Raw genomic sequence first — 22,233 nt, 5'->3', positions numbered from 1 at the left:
AATTTTAATACATTTCTTTTAACTGTCTTTATATTTGTAACATGGACAATATTTGAAATCCATATGTGTATTCATACAAGTCTGGTGGGGTTGTTATACATGCAACTTTTCTATAAAAAAAGAACCCACCATCTGTGCAAGATTCCATCTTCTTAGCACAAGATTGGTAGAATGGCCCTGTCTCACTGTATTTGACCCTTGAAGGCAGTAGGGGATAGCCACTGTGCCCATTCCCGTGCTGTGTATAAATATCACCGTCTAAATGTTCCAGTTAGTTACTTAATTGTAGTCAGCAAAGGAACTCTCCACAGAAGACTGCACCTCAGTAGTCTTCACATCAGGAATCTAGCAATACTTTCTGGATTTCACTTACTATTCTTCAACTTCTCGTCAGGTTTGGTTGTTAAATATGAAGCCTTTGCCTCAGCACATTGCTGTAGAGTTTGAGCATCTTTTTTTGTTTGTTTGTTTGTTTTAAGCCTGTTTCAGTGCCTGTTTTTCTGGGTATTTTGGCACCACTAGTCTTTTCTGCCTATGACTTGCTTTAGCCTGTTCTCTTCCCCTCCCTCCAGCCCCTCAGCACTGTTGCAGTGTTTTCATTAGTTTCACGGTCAGCACTGTTCTTGTTTCAAGGCACTGCAGCACCAAAATTTATTTGGAGGACAATTTGATGGCTCGTGGTTCAGCACCTCTATCCACATTCAGCACTTGTTTGGTCCATTGTCTGGTCCATTCTTCTTTTAACCCAAATGAGCTTCCCTTTTCCCCTCTCCTTTATTTTAAGTATTGCATTCCAAGAGAAAGGAAGAATTCTCCTTTGCTGATGTTTGACACCATTGAGTAAAGTGTTTCAGACTGACTATGTTAATTGCATCATCTGCCTGATATTTGCAATGGTGCCACCCCACATGAAGAAACAAGCACTGCCAAACTCTCGTTAAAGCACCCGAGAGAGACTTCTGTAAGTTTGGTGTCAGGTTGGTTGGCATACACATAGGATAGCTCAGTGGTTGGTGCACTGGCCTCCTAAACCCAGAGTTATGAGTTCAATCCTTAAGGGGGCCATTTAGGGACCTAGGGCAAAAAGCTGTTAAAGATGGTACTTGGTCCTGCTGTGAAGGCAGGGGACTAGACTCAATGACCTTTCATGGTCCCTTCTGATTCTATGAATACAAGAAGCTGAGGCACTATGGGACAGCCAGCTATACCTGACTCCAAGCAACTCCCTAACCAAGCCTCTGTATTTTTCCTTTCTGCTAGTACAGGATCAAAACAGAAGAGGAAAAAAAGAAGTGATTCTGGCTGTTGATATATGCTCAGCAATCTGACGTGGTCACTGCTGGACCTCCATCAGGCAGCCATGAAGATCACAGTAAGAGGTGTTTCTCACCCTGCTTTGGCAGAGGTGGGATCTGTTGAAGCCTTTTTTTGTTTTGGGAGGTGGGGGAAGCTCGCACACCAAGGCAGATGCTCACACCTTGAAACTCAGTACTCCCAGCATTGGAAACTTTGGCTTGAAAGCTGGTATCCTCATTATTATAAAGCAGGAGTCAGCAACCTTTCAGAAGTAGTGTGCCGAGTCTTCATTTCGTCACTCTATTTTAAGGTTGTGTGTGCCAGTAATACATTTTAACATTTGTAGAAAGTCTCTCTACAAGTCTATAAACTATTGTTGTATGTAAAGTAAACATTTTAAAAAACTTGTTTAAGAAGCTTCATTTAAAATTAAATTAAAATGCAGATCTTATCAGTTTAGTGCAGTGGTTCTTACCTGGGGTGCATGCACCCCCTGGGGTAGGGCTGGTGCAAGGATATTTTGGCCCTAGGCAAAACTTCCACCTTGCGCCCCACCCCGCCACCTCATACACACACACACACATATATATTGGTTCATTGAGGAGCAAATGAGCCTTTACAGACCACAGGGGCCAGCCGTGCCCAGGGGCTGCTCCCCAGACCAGGTTCCCCCCTCCTCGCCCCCTGAACTCCCCTGGAGGGTGCACAGTCCCCCCCATGAGCCCACACCATCCCAGTGGCCCCCGCCCCAAGTCCACTCACCAGCTTTGCCGGGCTTGGGCCGCTGCAGCAGCTCAGCAGGGAGGAGCCACCTTCTGGAGGCACCGGAGAGCCAGAGTGTCCCACTTGCAGCAGAAGCAAGCCCCAGCCATGGAGGAGCCGGCATGGTGCAGGGGGGCAGCAGCCCTGCAAAGGCGGCGGTCCCACTAGCGGGGAGCAGCCATGCCTCCGCCTACCCCTCCTGCCCAGGCTGCGGCCCAGTGCCCCCTAAGGGGCTTCTGCAGGCTGCAGTGGATGTATGCAGGCACCAGCCCCCATGTACCCCCTGGCTTGCCCCTTGCCTAGGGTTATCATATTTCAACGATCAAAAAAAGAGGGGAGAGCCCTGCCCTAGCCCCACCCCCATCCACTCTTCCCACCCCGATTGCCCCGGTCAGAACCCCCAACCCCTCCCCTGTTCCTTGTCCCCTGACTGCCCCCTCCTGAGACCCCCCTCACCCTAACTGCCCCCCCTAGGATCCTAGCCCCTACCTGTCTCCTGACTGCCCCAACCCTTATCCACACCAGACAGACCCCCACCCCCAGACAGACCCCCAGGATGCCCATGCCCCATCAAACCATTCCCTGCCCCCTGACAGGACCCCCAGAACTCCCGACCCACCCAATCCTCCCCCTGCTCCTTGACTTCCCCCCAGGACTCCCCTTACCATGCCCATGCTGGTTAGATGCTGGCTCCACTTGGAGACAAAACTCCACGTGGAGTGCTGAGGCAGCAGGAGGGGGGCAGCTGCGGGAGGAGCAGTGGTGGCTCACACTTCTGGGAGCCACAGAACCCGAGTGTGGGGAGGGGGAAGCTGGGGGGAGCACCTGCCCAGGCTGTGGCTCAGTGCCCCCCCCCCCAGGAGGCTACTGCAGCAGATGCACATAGGCGGTGGTCCCTGTGCACCTCCCAGCTCCCCCCTTGCCACGCTCAGGCTCTGCGGCTCCTGGGAGTGTGAGTTACTGCCGCCACCCCTCCCACAGCAGGCTCTGGGCCCCGCGACCCCGGTGGCTCACACACCTGGGAGCTGCAGAACCCGTGAGTGGGGAGCGCGCCTGCCACCAGTCTGGGGTCCCGGCCACCAGCCCCGCTCAGCCTCCTGCCGGCTGAGTGAATGGAACCCAGGCCGGTAGGATGTTGAGTGGGGCTGGCGGCCAGGACCTCAGCCAGCAGCTGCCTGCCAGGCAAAAATTGGCTCGCATGCCACCTTTGGCATGCATGCCATAGGTTGCCGACCCATGTTATAAAGGGTATTTAGGACATCAACTCAGACAGCATCAGTGCTTCCTGAAGCCCTTTTGAAACATCAGACCACCTCATTTCCTAGACAGCTGGAGAACTATTCAAGTGGATAGATTCATACTGAAGAAGGCTGCTATTTGGACTCAGATGAGCCAGAAGTTTCTTATGATACCACCCTATCTCCCAAAGAGAATATAGTAGAAATAGAGGGGTTCAGAGACTGGCGACAATAATTAAAGACATGGCAAGACAATCTTCCTTTATATGGACAAATACATTGGAATCATCATGTAGAGAGAACGACAGATGAGGACACAATAGGGATATCCAACATAATGAATGGTATAGAAAAGACTCAAGCCAGGCATTCTTGTTTCCTTGTTTTTATAGAAGACTGAGAGGGTATTTAAGGATTTAAAAACTGATACAGGGAAATTTTTTGAAAACAATGCATAATTAGACCAGGAAACTCATTGCTATAGGATATCACTGAGGGCAAAAATTTAATAGGAATCACACAAATGATTAGACATTTCTGAGAACATTCACAGTTATATTGATCTAATGTATTATATCCTTTATGATTTTTTTCTAAATCTTCCTGTTTCAGAGCATGAGCCAATTTCTAACTTACCCCAGGCCAGATTCCATAATTGCTTACTTGGAGGATGAAATCTCTTGATCTTCCTCCGAAGCATCTGGTACTGAAGCCACTGTAGGAGAGAGGTTATTGAGTTACATTGACTATTGATCTATTCGCTATGGCAATTCTTATGTTCTCATTTGCTAGTTTTTACTTATGTACTTGATTTTACTCACTGGCTCGTTTGTTTTCCTCTAGTTGTGGGCACATTCTACAGGCTTGTATATAATGCCTGATGCTAAGTTTATCACACTCAGGTTCCCAGAATACCGGACCCTACAAATCAGTCTCAAGATCTTGCTTCTCTCCCTCACACCCATTCCAGCATATCAGAATACGAGATGTGTACCTCATATCTGATCTGAGAATTTCTGTTCACTCAGACTACATTTCCATGTAGCTTGAGGTGATGAAATTGCAAGGTGGAAAATGCTTCCAGTCCCACCGAAGACAAATTCCAGGACAGCTTTTTAGTGTCCCCAGTCCAAGACTTTTCCTACCTGGTCCTAGACCCTAAGAAGCCCACGAACACAATTTATGAGAATCATATTGTCTGTCTGCACCATTTCTGGATTCAGCCCAAGTCTATTAGAGCAGACATGAGTGGTTCAAGAGTTAAGTAAAGCGTAACTCCATAGGCATGATTCCACCTACCCTCTACAGCCTCAAAAACAGAGATAGTCACATAGCTGCTGCACCTCATGTAATCACATACCATTAACTGGCAATTTTGCTTCTTATGCCCTAGTCTTCCATTTAACCCAGCTGGGAAGTCATACAGTCTGAGAGCCCTCATCCAGTGACCCCTTTGCTGAAAAGCCCTGTCTGTGGTTTTTTTCCTTTTGAACATCAAGCTCCTTTCACCACTAGCAGTGGTGACTCTTTCATCTATTCAGAACTTAATGTTTCTACTCTGAGATGTTACAATCTAGAGCATTCATTGGACCATTCAAATAGTCTGTGTTCTACACATCCTCTGCTAGTGCCAGGAGACCCGGGTTTGGAGTCCCCAGCCAAGACCACATAACACTATCACAGGGTGCACCATTCAGTGCTGGTCTAGCTCCTCCTCCTGGTCACTCTGGGGAGGAGTTCAAGAGGCCAACACCCCTGCTTGCAGTTTGCACACCATCACTCCAACTCTGGTCTGCAGTGCCTCTCTCACTCCAGGACCCTCAGCATCTCCTTCACAACTTAGCCCTCCAGTTAAGTCATTCAGCATTCCCCCTTGTGGTATAGTCCCTCAACAATCCTAAGCAGTCTTCCCATTCACTGCCTCAATTTTATACAATGTGCTCAGTGGCTGGTAGGGGATCCCAGACCCACCTTCTCCAAGTTTCAGTCCAGGGACCCTCAGCTTAGCAGTTCTAGGCATTCTCTCCCTGCCTGCACTAGACTAAGTCCTACCACTCTGGTTTCTCCTCTCTCAGGATATGTGTACCAGCTTCAAAAATCCTCCTCCTCTAGGAATGGCAGTTGCTTGCCTGCCTGCTACCTGGCTTTATAGGCCCTGCCTGTTCCGGCACAGGTGTGCCTCTCTAATTAACTTCCTCCAGCCTAAAACTTCCCTGTTTGCAACCTAATTAGCTGATTGGATCCACCTGGCCCAATTCACCTCTTCCAGGGCAGGTATGGGCAGCTCATCCAATCACAAGCACTCAAAGGATTGGAGTCTATTGTGCCCTTAATTGAGTGAGTTTTTGGTCAAAGCTACCACACAGTCCAGTCCCATAGGTGCTTGGCCAAAGCACAAGATAAAAATGGGATTTACATCACTAACGCTCAGAAAAGAACAGTGGGCAATTCTAAATCAAATCGTCATCTGGGCTAAACAACTGGGACTAGGTTCACAAGAAGGACATGTGTATGGCAACACGTGCTTTTTAGGTGCTCTCTCATCTAGTGAAATCCAAAAGACCAAGTTAGGCATCCAGGCTCCCCATACAAGTCGTGGGGAGAGTTAGATGCTTAAAAAGGGATTCGATGAAGCCAGCAGACTTCATAAAGGTCCTTAGTTTTATGGGCTGCCTATTCATAAAAGGTTCAAATAGGAAAATAAACACACCAGAAGTACATATGGTTGTAGCAGTCTCTCAGAAATGCAGAGCAGTTTTTTCCTAGCAGGAGCCTTCCTAGAAGACTGTATTTTGTGTATGTACTTTTGAAAATTTGCATCAGTCTTGCCTCCTTCCCCTCGGCTAGTATGAGAACAACTCTAGCTCCTAACCTCCCAATCTTCAGAAAGAGGATTCCTCCCTTCATAAGAAGGCTGAGACATGCAGATACCATAATCCTAGAGCTCACCCTTGAATGTCAAAGGGTCTATGTTATCCATCACACTTGCCTCCCCAAATACTTAGTTTGCTTTCCATTGATTTTAATTCAGGTAAGTTGTAGTCTATGTGGTATCATGCAAGACAAAGCTTTTGCTTTTCTGTGGGAAATTCTTGAAACAGTAAAAAAAAAAAATATCCTGAATCCTGTTAAAATTAGGTCTTTCATTGGCAGCTTCTTTTGAAGCTTATCCAGCGGTACAAAATACAATTTCCTCATTCTATGGTTGTGCAGCAGAATACATCAGTGCTGGCTGAAGTGAAAACTTTGTTCTGGATGTCAAGCGATAGCTTTTTGTCCTCTGTCTGGGGTGTATTGTCTTTTAAATTCAGGCATATGATATTTGCAATATCTCTGACTTCACAGCTCTATTTAGGAAAGTTATTAGAAGTATCTTCTTCTGTACCTACTGCATCATCAAATCTTCTGCTAGAAAAGATAGTGGGACAGATTTTCAAAACTGTCCACCTAAGGAACTGTACCATCCTAAGAACCAAGTGGTCCCCTAGTATGCTTGGAAAACACATGTCCACACACAAGCGTGATCTAAACAGTTTTCAGGCATGCCAAATACTGCTTGATTTAGACTTGTATTATTCAGGATTAAATACTGGTTTAGACTAAACCATTTCAGTTTGCCCCATTGTAGCGTCAATGCAGACCTGTCAACTTTACATGTTAGATTATAAATTTGTAGACCCTGCAGGCAAAACTCATCAGTTTACAGTAAAAGTCTCTTTGGTTGTTCTTCTCCATTCCACTGCCTCTTCTGGAAGGACAGCAAATCAGAGCTGCTACAGTAGGCAGTCAGAGGCTGAGTGCTCCCACTCTCCTGGGGAACTGACAGAATTTTTTGGGTAAGGGGCAGGGGAGAGGAGTGCACAATACCATTTTCACAGGAGGGGCAGGGAAGGAAGCAAAAAGATCGCAGCAGCTCAAGATGTCTCTGCTCACTCTTCCCCACTTGGAAAAACAAGTCTGTTCTTATCCACTCCACTCCACTCTTCTCCCCAGGGTGGATTTGATTTAAATCAAATTGATTTAAATCATGATTTAAATCACTAGTCAGGAAGACTCAATTTAATCATGGATTTCTATATTAAAGTGCATTCTTGTTGGTTGTTATAACCTCAATACATATTCTTCACAACTCAGAGATAGATGTAGGTTTCATTTTTAGAAAGCACACACTATACATTTTTAAGTGATTTATTTTGAAAACTTTACAGATTAGTTTTACAGCTATATCAGAAAATGAATGATTGTTTGGTTATTTCATTTACCAAAGGTAATTGAAGCAGATTTATGAAGTCTTTGGGAGGTGAACTATCTCCAATTCAACAGGTTAAACATTAATATTTGGAGGATTTTCTTGCCATGCTGTATTAGGAGGAGAACATCACCAGACCAGTAAAATAAATTGTTTTATTTAACTAAAACAGCGTTATGTTTTCTGGATTTTTTTCTTCAGCAACAAATGTATAATATTTTAACAAAACAAGCATATGCATTTTTGAATTTAGCTAAACATTCAAGTTTTTTAAAATCAGGTTTGTTTTTGTTAAAATTGTTTTTAACTGAAATAGTTAAATGAAATATTTTTTTAAAAAATTTAATTGACTACATAAGCCAAGTCAACATGAGAAACTTAAAATATTGGCTTCTGCAGCTAACTCAGTCATCTTAACCTTCATTTTCCTGTTTGTTCATAATCTGGAAAAGAAAAACAAGCTTTTCTGCTTTTTCAGGTCCCAAACGATTTCTCAATTTGGAATGAATTAGTCCAAAGGAAGAAAATACTCTTTCTACACCATCAGAAGAAGCTACTGCTGTTAAAAGTGAGATCATCACTTCAACAGTCTATGAATCCAAGTGCTTAAGTGACTTTCACCAGTTCACTGGTGTGACTATTTTTAAAACATGATCAGCAAACAGATATTTCTTGAATGGGTCACCCTTAGCTCTGAAGTTTATTGTAGTTCCCATTATGGAGGGATGATTGCTGGATGTCCATATCATAGCCAATTCCTCTTCTTCAGCAGTTAAGGTTTAACCCTGGTACCGAATATTGAGAATATTTGCAAGAAAATGAGCTGGAGATAGTGCTTACCCATTCGTTTTTTTAATGCTTGTAATTTAACTCGGTCATTGCATATTTCTCTTTTTAAGATCTCACTCAGTTCCTTCCAAATTTCAACAGCCTCAGCAATAAAACAGCTATTTCCCTGCATTTTGTTCAAAGTTACAGAAATAGGCTTCAGGGTACACACCACGTGTTCAACATTTCTCTTAAGCCCAATGTTGAAAACTTTGGCTTTGACAGTGCCATCTATTTTTTCAAAATTTTGTTCAGAAACTGTCATCGGATTAGGCCAGTTCTTGATATAGTGCTCAAAACAGTCCACTACTGAGTTCCATCGTATTGTGGGAGAGCTAGCTTGGTTCCTCTCACTTTTTTCAGAGCAGCTGTTGCAAAGTGGTTGTTACAGAAGTATTTTGCAATTTCAGCAACAACATTAGCCTTTCCTTCTGGAACACTGAAGTCTTTGGCTAGGAGATGCATCAAATGAGCACTGCAACCATATGTTATTAGCTTGGGACTCTCTTCATTCTCTTCTGAATAATTTCTTCTCATCTTGATACATTTGCAGCATTGTCTGTGACCAAGCTGTGTACTAGATATTTTTAGTTTTTTTCACAGTTTGTTGTAGCTTTTACTGCTATTTCTTCTAAGTATTCTGCTGTGTATGCATTTCCTGATGTGTCAGTTGTTTCTGTAAGGAAGACATTCCCTTCTTCTGTTGTCACACAAGCACCAACAACAGGATCATTGTGGACATTGCTCCACCCATGGAGACTCATCTTAACAATTTCACTCTCTAGACCTAGCACACTGCTCAATTTCTCTTTCATACACTTTATCCAGCAATTTGCCAGCGATATCAGCTCTGTTGGGTGGACTGTATCCTGGTCTTAATGACTGAACCATATTAATGAACTGCAGGTTCTCAATCATAAGGAAAGGAGAGTTTGTTGCATAAACAAACCGGGCAATTTTTTCATCAACGACCTCTTTTTGTAATCTGCTGATTGTTTCTGGATGATGAAGTTGTTTTTTTCTTTTTACTACAGGTGATATACTGTGGCTATGTGACAAACATGATGTGCCTGAAACACTATCATTGGCAGATGACTCTGAAGCTATAGAAAACGATGGTGATCTCGAAGGTGGATAGTCTTCAGAATCATGTATGTTGAGGATGGATTTTCCTAAACAAAATAAGTCAATGCAGTTATTTAATTATTTTACCACACTGCTCATTTAGTATTACTTTTTGCATTCATTGACACTCAGGACTACTTTAAAGGTGAAACTGTAAAAGGAAGATCTGCCTATTTCAGCTATTTATTTTTTACCACAACTGCATCTAAAATGATAGTACCATAGAGTAACAACTATATTTTTTGCTCAAACATGAGAATTCAAGAATAGTCCAGAAGGAAGACAGGCAATCCTTAAGAAAGAAGTATGAAATAAAAAAGTTTACCAACCTGAAGATTCTGCATATTCAGACATGTTCCTTTCATCGTCTTCAACGCAGTTTCCTCCTGAGAAGGAACACTTCTCATGATGTTGTTTCGTTCAGGCAACCAGGCTGTGCATTTCTTTGTTGCACTGTTTGCATTTTGCACACACATGCCTGTCTTATCCACAGGTAGAGAAACTTCATTAAAATAGTCCCAAACTCGGTCTCTTTTACAGCCTGCTGCCATTATAGGTTTTCCCTTCTAGTGAGAGAATGGTATGATAGATCTCAGATCAATGAAGGCTACCCACAGAAAGATCTCAAGACTTCTGGAATATGCTGCTCAAACAGTTTCCGCTTTTGTTTCTACTGCCTATCCATCCCTTCTCACATTTATCTCCAGACTTCTTCTCCTTGTCCAGATTCCGCCCCCACCAATCTTCTATTCATTGAAGTTTTTGAAACTTTGCACTTTTAGAGAGAGGTAAAGGATTAACTCTGTGTACACAGATTTTCAGAGGGACAATAGGGTTGAGGTCTGTTATCTCTCACTTCCATATATTTATTTAAAAACATTTTTGCTATTAACAAGCATGTTATCTCTGGAGACACAAATCCACAGTTTGAGAGCTGCAAAACTAAGCATCTCTGATGGTATCTTCTAGACTGAGCACTGAGTCCCATTGGGTAGATAGAAAGATTAACTTAAATAATCTATACAGAACCTCTTGGAATTAGGTCCCTAATCCATGAACTATTGGAACTCATTTACAAAACTTTTCTTAAACATTACATGAATATATTGTCTCATACTATAGAATTAGAATTTATAATCCTTATTCCATGATGAGATAGTTTTAATTAAGATACATTATAGTTCAAAGATACATTTAGATAAGTTTTTTCCTCAAAAAGCATTTTATCAAAAAATTCAATTTAACTTAAAAAAATCTGATGTTTTTCATTGATTTTTATCCACCCTGCTTCTCCTTTATATATCCCTGCAACACTAGGCCAGGAAAGTGGAAAGAGGAGAACCCCCACTGGAGCTGCCTACACAAGCCAGGGAGGAGGTTGAAGAAGCTCTGTAACTAGTGTGTTGGGGCAGATGTAGGGCAAAATATTAATTGATTGGGGAATGGGGGTACAGACCTGCTGAGTTGTAGAAGATGTGACTTTGGGGGCACATCATTAATTGATATAGATGTGATAAATGCCTAAATTGCTGATGTAACACTGGGGGATGGACCGATGTGGGACTATGCTATACAGAATTAATTATCTGGCATTTTTGAGTTTTATGAGCAGTGTAAGCTGTCTGTGTCATCAGGTAACGCTTTATGCAAATGTGTAATTTCATGCAAATTAAATCTCTAATTTCTGTCACAAGATATTGACAAGTATGCCAGTCTGGATGGCACCAAGAGAGGTTATACATCTTCCTGTTCATGTCCCACAGTACACCAGCGGCCTTTAAAAAACCTTCTACAATTCAGTTTCTAGGAGCTTTGTCAGGAATTGAGGAATACATATACAAAGAGTGGCCCTATTTGGACACAGGGCAAAACTGCAGTAGTTCACAATTCAAAGTAAGCATAGCTAACATGGACTTAATGAACTATTTGTGCTTAAACTGGTGCAGTCACGCTGTATCAAGGTCCCTGCCTCCAGAGTGCCCCAAGATAGCTCTGCAGCAGACCTGCCTCAATTTCCTTTCAGTCTGTGAGAGTTTTTGAAAAGCAGTGAAGTCAGACTACTGCAGTGATTTGGCTCTCCTGCTAAGACATTTATTAAAAGTCCATCCATTCCAGAGTACACCAGTTCAAAAAGAAAAACACAAAAAACCCACAGAGTCTACGTCCCAGCCTCAAGTTGGGCCTAACTCCCCGTCTTGAGGATCTGGTTTGTCTTCAGCTCAGACACTCTTCATAAAACCTTTGAGCTCAGTTTTCCATTTTAATCCCTTCCTGGGCTCTTTCCAGTTTCTCCCCATCAACTCCTCCTGGGCTCCTTTGGATCACTCCTTCCTATTTTGCTGAGCAGCAACTTTCGGGGCTTCATTCCTGAGAGTCTTCTTTCTTCCCTGCTGTAAAAAATACCTTTGCTTCTCCTGACGCTGTCTTATCTTTCCCTAATAGGCCTAATTAGACTTGACCATCACCAGGTTTAACTAAAACACTGCTAAAAATGCTTCCTGACACAGGAGACTTTTGTACACTAGTAGTTGGACTAGTTCTAACAGCAATTCGGTTAAAAGTCATGAGAATTTTTTGGCAAATTTTTCCAGTGTAAACATTGCTTTTGATATTTTGCAATGCACAAATGCCCAAATATGTGCATACTCCCAGAAGCCAGTTTTGAAATTTGGCCCACTGTTGGTCACTCAGAGCAGTCTCTCAGAAGAAAGAAAATAGTTGTAGCTTCAGATCTCTTGATCAGCAACATACTGATTTCTGTCTTCAACTGCAACTTTAGAGTGCCTGTTGAAAATAAACCTTAAGTGGCTCCCTTTAAGCATTAAGTAAATTAATGTGCCTTTCAATATCTTTATAAAGACTTATGCCAAAATCTTCAAACTTGGGTGCCTCAAATCTGTATTTAGGCACTTAAAAAGAAGTAGTCTGGCTTTCAAAAGTACTGAGTACCTGGAGTTACTATTGACTTCACTGGGAATTTGGTTTGTGAAAATCAGGTTACTTATATTTATGTGCCTAAATATAGTTTTAGGAGCCTAATTTTAACACACGGGTTTGAAAATGTTGGCCTTTTTCACTTTGTTCACTGTGTTTGATAAATAGTGCACCACAGACAGTACTAGCAGTATTCCCTATTTCACTTTGCACTGCCACTGAGGTAGAAGTAAAATATATCAACCAGCATGTCTTCCACTGGTTTGGGAATGGCTTTGACAGCAGCCTTAGTTACCAAGTGGCACAAGGGTGTCACGCATGGAAGGCTATACATAGAAGCTGACATTTCTTTGACTCCCCTTAATACAGATTGTGCTTGCCAAACATTACATATGCTGAGTCCAAGGAAAATCCAATTGCATTTGTCTCTAGAATATTGGAATCCATGAAAGCTAAAATAATTGGTGCAAGACATTTTTCCACATTTGTTTACGCATAGACTTTAAAAGAACATTATTCAAAAGTCTTGGTTCTTGATCAAACTATCCAATTATGACATGGACTTTCTTGTCATTGTTGGCATCATTATTTTCAACCACTGTAGCAGTGAATGGGTGCAGATCTGGCATGACTCATGAGTGACCAAATGTGATGCAATTACAGGGTTTTTGTTGATTCATTCAGCTTTTGTTCTTCCACTAGACAAAGATTTTGCAATACCTGAATTGGAGGAACAATCATGTTGACAAACTTTTTAAAATGGTTAGTAAAGTCAATAGGAATTCCATGTGTATATGTTGGTTTCAGTGAAGGATCGTTCAACTGGATTTTAAGAAAAATGTTTGTATTCCCTTGGGGGGAAAATATGCTACTCACATGTTTTTCAGTCTGAAGGGGTTTCTTTAGGTCATTTAGATCAGAATTACCTGTGCAGAGGATTGAAAGTAGATCCCAAAATAATTATGTTCCTCTTAAGTCTCCCCCCGCCCCCGATCTTACTACATTCCAGATTAAATTTAAGTAAAGGATTTAGTACTGCAAGTAGGATGCATTTTAGAACTTGGAAGAACCATATTCTTCCGTTAAATGATCTTTTCCCATACTAAAGATTTATAAAACCAATAGGATGGATGGTACAAGCCCATAAATATATAGTAAAGAGTGTATATGTGTATCTATATATATGTGTATATGTATATACACACACACACACACACTTTATATATCTAGAGAGAGAAAGGAAAACAAAAATGTAGTACTGAACCCCAGGCAAAGTAAATGTACACCACAGAATTCTATACAGTGTATTTATATTATGAAACAAATCTTTTCTCCTTCACATATAAATACACACTTTACCATCTGTTACCACAACTATCATACATCATAGACCATACACCACAATCTTAACCTCAACTCACCCTTTTTCACAAACCTCTTTACCAAAAGAGTACTGGCTGTGGAAGTTTAATGTAGTTTTGTGCTGTGTTGGGAGAGAGTAGTTCACAGATGGGATGATGGAACACTAGCAAATCTACTGAGCAGAGTTAAGGCTGTTGAGCATTTTCTATAGTTTATGGTTGTGATAATGGTAAGATATATGCTTCTGAGTGGAGGAGAAAGAGGCTATGTACTTTCAATTTTCTTTATTTTGTGGGTTTGTGTCAGGTATGTTTTGCGTGGAGCAATTCTAACTGCTTAATAATTATTAATTTCCTTTGGCTTTTTTTTTCAATGCTTAAACAAATGTAGAGTTGGACAATAGGGGGCAATCCCATGGAGGGATAGAAGTGCAACTGCTGATGGAGAAGTTAATTCAGCAGCAGCAGCACATGAATCTTGATGCGCCAGTGGCTGCACAAAATTCCTTGAATGTTAAGTGCATAGCACCTAAATCTCTTCCCATCTGGAGAATCTGAAAAAAGCATAGCTCCCAATGGCTAACATTTTATATGTAGGCCCATTAAACCGATGCATATCCAGATTATCATGCTTACGAGTAAACATGGAGTTTGTTTGTTAGCAATCACTGGCACATAACATTTCAGTTATGACAAACAAAAGCTAAATATTTATCTGAAATCCAGTTTTTTTCAACCTCAAAAATACACATTGCTCCAGATCTACTAAAAATACAGCTTTCTACGAAAATTTGTGGAGATGAACAGTGTTTTTAAAGATATCAGTCAACAATGTATGATTATATTGCAGGGATCGGCAACCTTTGAGAAGTGGTGTGCCAAGTCTTCATTAATTTAAGGTTTTGCATGCCGGTACAAGGTTTCACATGCCAGATCGGCAGTGTGGGCAGCAGACAGAACCCCAGACCGGCAGCGGGCTGAGCCGCTCATCCTGCTACCAGTCTGGGGTTCCATCTGCCGGCTTCTGACATCCAGGGTCCCGGCCGCCAGCCCGGGTTCCATTCATGCAGGTTAGCAGCAGGCTGCGTGGGGCTGGCAGCTGGGACCTCAGCTGGCAAGGGGTCAGTGGCCAGAACCCCAGCTTGGCAGTGGGCTGAGCGGCTCATCCTGCTGCTGGCCTGGGTTTCCGTAATCCAGGCTGGCAGCAGGCTGAGCAGGGTTGGCGGCCGGGACCCCGGCTGGCAAGGGGCCTGCGGCTGGGACCCCAGACTTGCAGCAGGCTAAGCGGCTCATCCCACTACCGATCTGGGTTTCTGTCCACTGGCCCCTGCCAGCCAGGGTCCCAGCCTCCAGCCCTGCTCAGCCCGCTGCCAGCCCGGATTCCATCCATCTCGACTGGCAAGGGGCCGGTGATCGGGACCCCAGCTGGCACCAACATGCCACTAAAAATTAGCCCATGTGCCACCTTTGGCATGTGTGTTGCAGATTGCCAACCCCTGTTATCTTGTCAAGGCCAGATTTCACACACCACCCAATTTAAAAGACTTTCTATTTAAAATTTATCAAGAGAAATCAAATAAATATTCTCAGAACATTCAAAGGGCATAAAAATTAACAATGTGAAATTTTGCACCAAAAGTCCACATACTTTTAGAGGAAAAACAAGAACTTCTGTGTTATTTTAAACCCACTTCAGAACACATCCCTAACTATGAGGCTGCAACCAGAAGCCACCATAATGGTGCCAGACTCACTACAGTGGTGCCTCCTGCTGTTTGGTTAAGGAATTAGCTCTTTCAGCAGGACACCTTTGCTAGTGGAGTCTTGCCCTCCATTACTTTCTCAGTCTCCACAGTCCTCACTGTTGGACACTTGTCACTTCCAGACCACAGCGTCCACTTCTGGCCACTGCCCTCTGGCTGTGCCCACTCCACTGGCTATCCCCACCCTTCCAGGGGACCAACAGTTTCTGGTTCTATCACTCGCCTCAGTGGCTCACAGCAGTCATCAGTCTAGCCCCTTCCTCCAAGGGCAAACTGCAGTCTGGCTTAGCCACTCTCATTACTGGCAAGTAGGGGGAAAGAGAGGGAGCCCAGGCCTGCCTGCTACTCTGGGCCCCAACCCACAGACCCTGTAGCACAGGGGTCCCCAACGCTGTGCCTGAGGGCACCATGGCACCCACGGGAGCATTTAAATGCACCCACGTCCTGGCCGGCGGTCAAGCATCTGCCAAACTGCTGCCAAATTTCTGCGGCATTTTGGCGGTGACGCTTCTCGATGACACCGCTTGCTGCCAACAAGCGACGTCATCGAGAGGTATCGCTGCCGAAATGCTGCAGAAATTCGGTGGCATTTCGGCGGATGCTCAGCCACAGCCATGGTCCTCCATCTGGCGCCCGCCAGACGAAAAGGTTGGCAACCACTGCTCTGGCAGTAGCCACTTACTGCCCTCCTCCAACTCTCCTCTACTGCCTGCTTCCCCGGGCCACTTCCCCATAGCCCCAGCACCTTCTCTGCCCCTATGTGTCAGGGCCCCAATTGGGCAGTTGTCAGCCTAGAGCTCTCCCAGCCTCTGCTTGCTCTGCCAAGCAGTACTCTGTTCTATCTTAGGTGCTTCTCTCACTAAGAGCCAGTTCTTCTCCCTTTGCCCTCCAGGGAGAGACTAAGGCCTTGGCTACACTTGTGAGTTACAGTGCAGTGAAGCAGCCCCGGGCGCCCTAGCTCACTCCCCAGCTACACTGGCAAGGCACATAGAGTGCTCTGACTCTGCAGCTACAGCACTGCTGGTACTCCACCTCAGTGAGTGGAATAACGTTTGCTGCGCCCCGCTGGAGTGCTGAGGCACCAGTGTGAACGAGGTGTTGCGTTACTGTGATCAGCCTCCAGAAACATCCCATAATCCCCTTAAGTCAAGTGGCCACGCTTGTCATTGTTGTGAAATCAGCTGCAGGAATGCAGAAATGCCCTTTCAAAGCTCCATTTCGGAGAAGCCGGCTGCTTATCAGCTCCAAGAAAAAGCAAACATTTACTGTTTGCTTTGAGTGAGAGAGAGAGAGGCAGGAGGTGGAGGGGGGGTCTGAACTTACAAGACAGCATGCTGACACTCTCAGCACCCCAGAAACCCACTTTCTCTCCTCCCACATACATACAACACACTCCCTGTCACACTCCACCCCACCCACCCATTTGAAAAGCGCATTACAGTCACTTGCATGCTGGGATAGCTGCCCATAATGCACCACTCCCAATGCCACTGCAAGTGCTGCAAATGTGGCCACACCGGTGCACTTGAAGCTGAGAGTGTGGACAGACTGCAGCGCTTTCCCTACTGCGCTCTACAAAGGCAGGTTAAATTCACAGCACTCTACATCTGCAAGTGTAGCCATGCCCTCAGCTCCTCTCTGCCCTGCAGCCTTCTTATAGGGCCCAACTAGGCTCTGATAGGCTGCTTTCAAGCCTCCACTTGATTGGCTCCCAATAAGCCCTTCAGTGATTGGTTGGGGCTCTGTGCTGCCTTTCTGGCTTGGTCCAACTCCTTTCACACCAGAGTGGGGCAGCTGCCCTACTACAACCCCATAATACCATAAGTGGTGTTAAATTCAAGTTATCAATGTACAGTACTTGCACTGAGAGCAAAAAATTTTATCCTAAATTTGTGGATATCAAATGCAAAAATCTCATATCTGTAACCCTTCTGCCCCTCTGAGCTGGCAGCAACAAGGGCCGGGTTCAGTATCCAGAGGTTCCGTTTCAATAACACCATGCACAACCGGCTCGAGCCCCCACCCAGTGACCTGGGACACTTGCATACCACACCCTCCTGGGCGCCTCTAGGAAGCAATACTTCCCCACTCGCAAGCACGGAGTCTGAGTGTAGCAAAATCTTTTTAATAAAGGAAGGAATCAGTGCGCCATCCCATTGGAGAAACACCACAAACAGAGTTATAACACAAACCATAACTACCCCCAAGCACATTTGGCAATGTCCTTTTCCCCTTAGGGTCTTAAGTCCAATCACTCCAAAGTCCAACAACCCAAAAGTCTCTGGTCAATGCCACCCCAGAATTCAAGAGTCTATCTGTAGAGGTCCCCCCGCCTGGGTGGAAGGGGCACCTTACGTGGCCAGGGCCAACTGCCCTGCCTCCGCGTGGATTCTGCTTCCGCCTTTCTCGCAAGAACTGCGCTGCTACAGTCGCTCCAACTCTGCGTCTCTGGCCGTCCTCCAGAAACGCTTCCGCTCCACCAGCGCCTCGTGAGCTTGCTCCAGTTTCCCTTGCAAACTGCTGCTCCGTGCTTGTGGGTTCTGAATCACCGTTCCCACTACTCTTTCCCCGCCCTCCTCACACTGTCCCTGGTCCACTCACATCCAAAACGTTCTCGTCACTCCTTGGTGTTGGCTATGTCCGGCCAGCTTCTTGTCGCCCACAGTATATGCTTCAGGCTCCCCACTATTTAGCATAGAATATGCTCCAGCTCAAGTAATTCAGCTCTTTGTAATTTCAGCACATAGTAGGGAGCCCATGTAGTGCCATTACCAATGAGTTAACTCAGTAACCTTATAGATCTTAAAGGAAAAAAAAATCAACTCGTGACATTTCTCAGTGGAGAGAGAAGGAGTGCAACTGTGCTTCTGGCTCCACAAGGAGCCTGTACATCAGGACAAATACTGTCCAACTCTCTCCCTTCACTGGTTTGTTGGACCACATGTCCTGTCTAGCAAGTACCACCAACTGAGTTGATCATTCGTCACACACAGTCCAGAGCTCGGGCAGTCTGGATGGTAGGGCGCGCCTGATGCAAATATTTGAGATTTCACATTCGGACATTCTTTCACACTTCCATAATTCACACACAGATTCAGGGTACAGCTCATCCTGACTCGGCTTACAGGTCTAATACTGGAAACCTGAATTAATTATTTAAGTTATGAAGATGACAGATTATCCCGAGGAAATACCAACACTTTGTGCAATCTATTTAACTTATGTAGATCACTCTAGCCTTAATGATATGAACCTATGCTCTTTCCAAAAACAGGATCTCATTTCAACTGTGTGTCTAGATGACTAGTGGAATAAAACACATCCGAGATGACATATACTATAATCTGCATAGGGATTGTGAGTACACAAATAAAACTATAGCTTTTATGCCAGTGGAGTCCTGTTCCGCCCTATCAAACCTCACTGTTACTTTATAAATCCTTACCTTTCCGTTCCCCAAATGCTGAGAAAGAAGTGAACTGGACAAGAAGTCTTGTATCACTCAGGTAACGTTGTGCATGAATTAGTAGTTGAGCAGGGATTGTCATGCATTAAACTTTTTTATGCATTGTTGTACCAAAACGAGTCTTGTTAAGATAGAGTTCTTGTCTGCATCTGTAAACTGCCCATACCAGTATTGGCCTGTGTTCGCTTCTTTTGTCATTCAGTGTTGAAGGCATTCTAAAATACGATCACCTCACCTGTTGGGCGACACAGACTTTTAGGCACTCCTCTACTTGGTGTAAACTTGCTTGTCAATGAGAAACGAACACACACAGGTTTTGGGTCTCATCCCTATGACACTTCTGTGATGTCAAGTGGGTATTAGGTGCCTGCCATGTGCAGGCAGGGAGAGGAGAAAGAAAACTACCTGTGTAACCTGTAACGAGCCTGATCACCTCGAAGCCTCCTCTCAGCTATCGTTATACAGAGTCTCTACATTGCCGGTCGTTATGCGTTGGTTTGGCTGTTTAATTTGTAAGTATCAGTTTATTACTAGATGGCTGCATCTTGTTTATATATTGTTAGTAGATTTTAGTCATTGTGTGTTTAACGTTTATTAACCTTATTAGCTAACATACATGCTTCCTTACCCTTGTAATATCCAATAAAACTTTAAATGAATTAATTTTAGTTGTGGGTTCTGCAGTTGCATCGTGACCATGCTCTCCTTGCATCCTTTACCTATAAGTCTTTTTGCCACGTGCAGCCTGGTAAATAACAGGCTGCATTCCTTTCGCCCCTGCAAAACGTGCAATATACAGTCTTTACTATAACCCATTGCTAACGTGTTTAAGAAAGGTTAAGCATTAAAGTATAAAAATAAGTGTATCAGTACCACCCATTCTAAACAACTTTAGCTAATATATCAACTAAAAAAATTAATAGAAAATGTTTTACTACATCAATATGAACATTCAGTTTACCTGTTATAACTCAAAAAACATGAATTGATTTCCTTCAGACTTCAATTATTTTCCTTCCTAATGACCAACAAGCAACTACAGCTTTGAGTTATGAGAGTGGGATATTCAATTGAAAATAGTGGGAAAATGTATTTTCCATCACTATATAATTTAAAAATAACAATTTGCCTCAAATTTTCCAACAACATTCACCTTTTGAGCGGAGACCAAGCATAGAAATTCCAGTTCAAATAATTTTTGTAATCACAAAGAAAGAGAGGTTAGAAGGATTTAAATGTTTATTAGAAAATATTAAAATAAGGTGATAAAAGGTTTGATGTGTCAGTCGTTGGTCATGGGGGAAACACAGACATGGGGGACGCTGGCAATGGTTACGGTTCAGCAATATAGTACACTAGCCTGTAAATGTCCCAATGCGGGTGTAGGGTGGTGGGGTCAAGATATAGTAGGGGGGAGTGAGGGTACAATCGCTCATAGAGGGTCTACACACAGTCGTGGGTATGAGTAAGCGGGCCGGGTAATGGGGACAGGGTGACCCTCACGTGGTGGGATCCAGATTGGTAAGTTCAGGACTCAGGGGATATGGTTTGGTAGGGGGGTTGTAAGGGTTTCCCCCTCCCCCCCGTGGGTGCGTGGAGCCACATCGGCTCAAGAGAGGTTAGAACGGATACTACATTGCAACTGTAACTAATCCCATTCACTGTTGTAGACGTATGCTGTATGTCTCAAATAGCAAAGCTAAAACAAGCATTTGACATATAAATTTACTTTAAATGTACCTTCTAAACTCTCTCTCTCTCTTTCAGGTCTCTTAAAGTTATGGGTTGCCTGCACCCACTCCATGTGCATGGCCTCTGTATGCACTTGGCTGTTGACAAAATTCAGCTGTAGTCTAGATCCCACCTGTGGAGAGGTCAGGTGGGTACTTTCTTCTTTTTTTATTGGTAAACCACGATATATGTTGAACAGGTTTCCAAAACTTTTCATTTCCTTATTTTCTCTCAATTGGATATGAAATATAGATTTTTAAGTAAAACATGTTACTGAAGTTCCACAACTTTGCTAAGCTAATCTAGCACCCAATTTCCAGGAGTGCTGAGCACCCATGACTCCCACTAACTTCAGCTGAAATGGTGGGGATTCAGAACATCTAATAGTCAGGCCACTAGTCATTAGCTGAAGTAATTTTCCTAAAAATCATTCATAGTCAGTGGTAGATAGGATTGTGCTTTATCTGATTAATAACAGAAGAGACCACTTGACTCATCCAGCCTGATCCCTGCCTTTTTCAGGACTATTCTGTACATAATTCCAATATCTGCAGTAAAGGTGCCATAGCTACAAGTACCTTCTTTGTAGTGCCCAGAAACCTCAACTTACATAAATACCATCATGATCCACCACCACGTGAGGCTGGACCAAGAGATGATTGCTCTGTGGAGCCCCATAAACATCACCCCAGCATAGAACTGTGTGTGGCAGGAGAGGGAGAGTGCAGCAGGCCTGTCCTACCGATCTGGAGAGATACAACCCAGCTACAGAGGTAAGGAGAGGGGGAGCCCCATGCCTCTTGCTTGCTGCTCCTGAGAGGAGGGAAAAAAGTGGCCCCATGCCACTGTTCCTTCCTCTCTAGGTTGATAGGGGTTCCTTCTGCCACCACAACTCTAAGTGGAGCTAAAGCCACATAAGGCCCTAAGTCATATTGTGCCTAGTGCCCCAGATTACCTTCTGCAGCCTAAATTTTTCCCTTCGTTAGGGCAGTGGATCCCAAAGTTTTTACTAAGGCAGCAACCAACTGCATTTGTCTTTTTTTGCATCCCACCATTACCTATATGCACCCTCTGCCCCAGCTGAGGAAGCTGGAGGGGGCTGGAGAACAAGCTTGCCTCACACTCACCCTGCATCAACGGCTCATGTCCTGCGGGCTGGCTCCTTACTTCAGTCATTGTGACATAGTGCTTAGGGTTTTGGGCATCCAGGTTTGGCCTGGCCAGGAGTATATGTTTGCCTAGACCAGGGCCCAATGATGGGTTAATCAGGCCCTGGATATGGGCAGCCCATCTAGAACCTTCCTGGGACCCACTGGTGGATCGGGATCCACCATTTTGGAAACACTGCATTAGGTCAGTGCCTTTACTCCCAACATCTTCCCAGTCAATGAATCATTCCATACTATCATTTATATTGTTACCTTCAATTTACTTATTGACTTTGCTTTTATACCCCCCTGAATGTTCTCTGTGCAGAATA

General features: G+C 44.0%; 1 long non-coding RNA gene across 1 annotated transcript; it reads left to right on the top strand.

The window, feature by feature from the left end:
* The first annotated feature begins 13,134 nt into the window (after positions 1-13,134).
* LOC142046283 (uncharacterized) lies at positions 13,135-21,462 on the top strand. Its single transcript, XR_012655149.1, has 3 exons — positions 13,135-13,194; positions 20,790-20,901; positions 21,343-21,462. It is a non-coding gene; the product is annotated as an uncharacterized LOC142046283 (long non-coding RNA).
* The last annotated feature ends 771 nt before the right edge of the window (positions 21,463-22,233 follow it).

Source organism: Chelonoidis abingdonii, chromosome 1 (assembly GCF_003597395.2).
Source record: "Chelonoidis abingdonii isolate Lonesome George chromosome 1, CheloAbing_2.0, whole genome shotgun sequence".
NCBI classification, from domain to species: domain Eukaryota; kingdom Metazoa; phylum Chordata; order Testudines; family Testudinidae; genus Chelonoidis; species Chelonoidis abingdonii.
The sequence above is the reverse complement of the archived record's forward strand: the minus strand, read 5'-3'. Positions and strand labels throughout refer to the sequence as shown.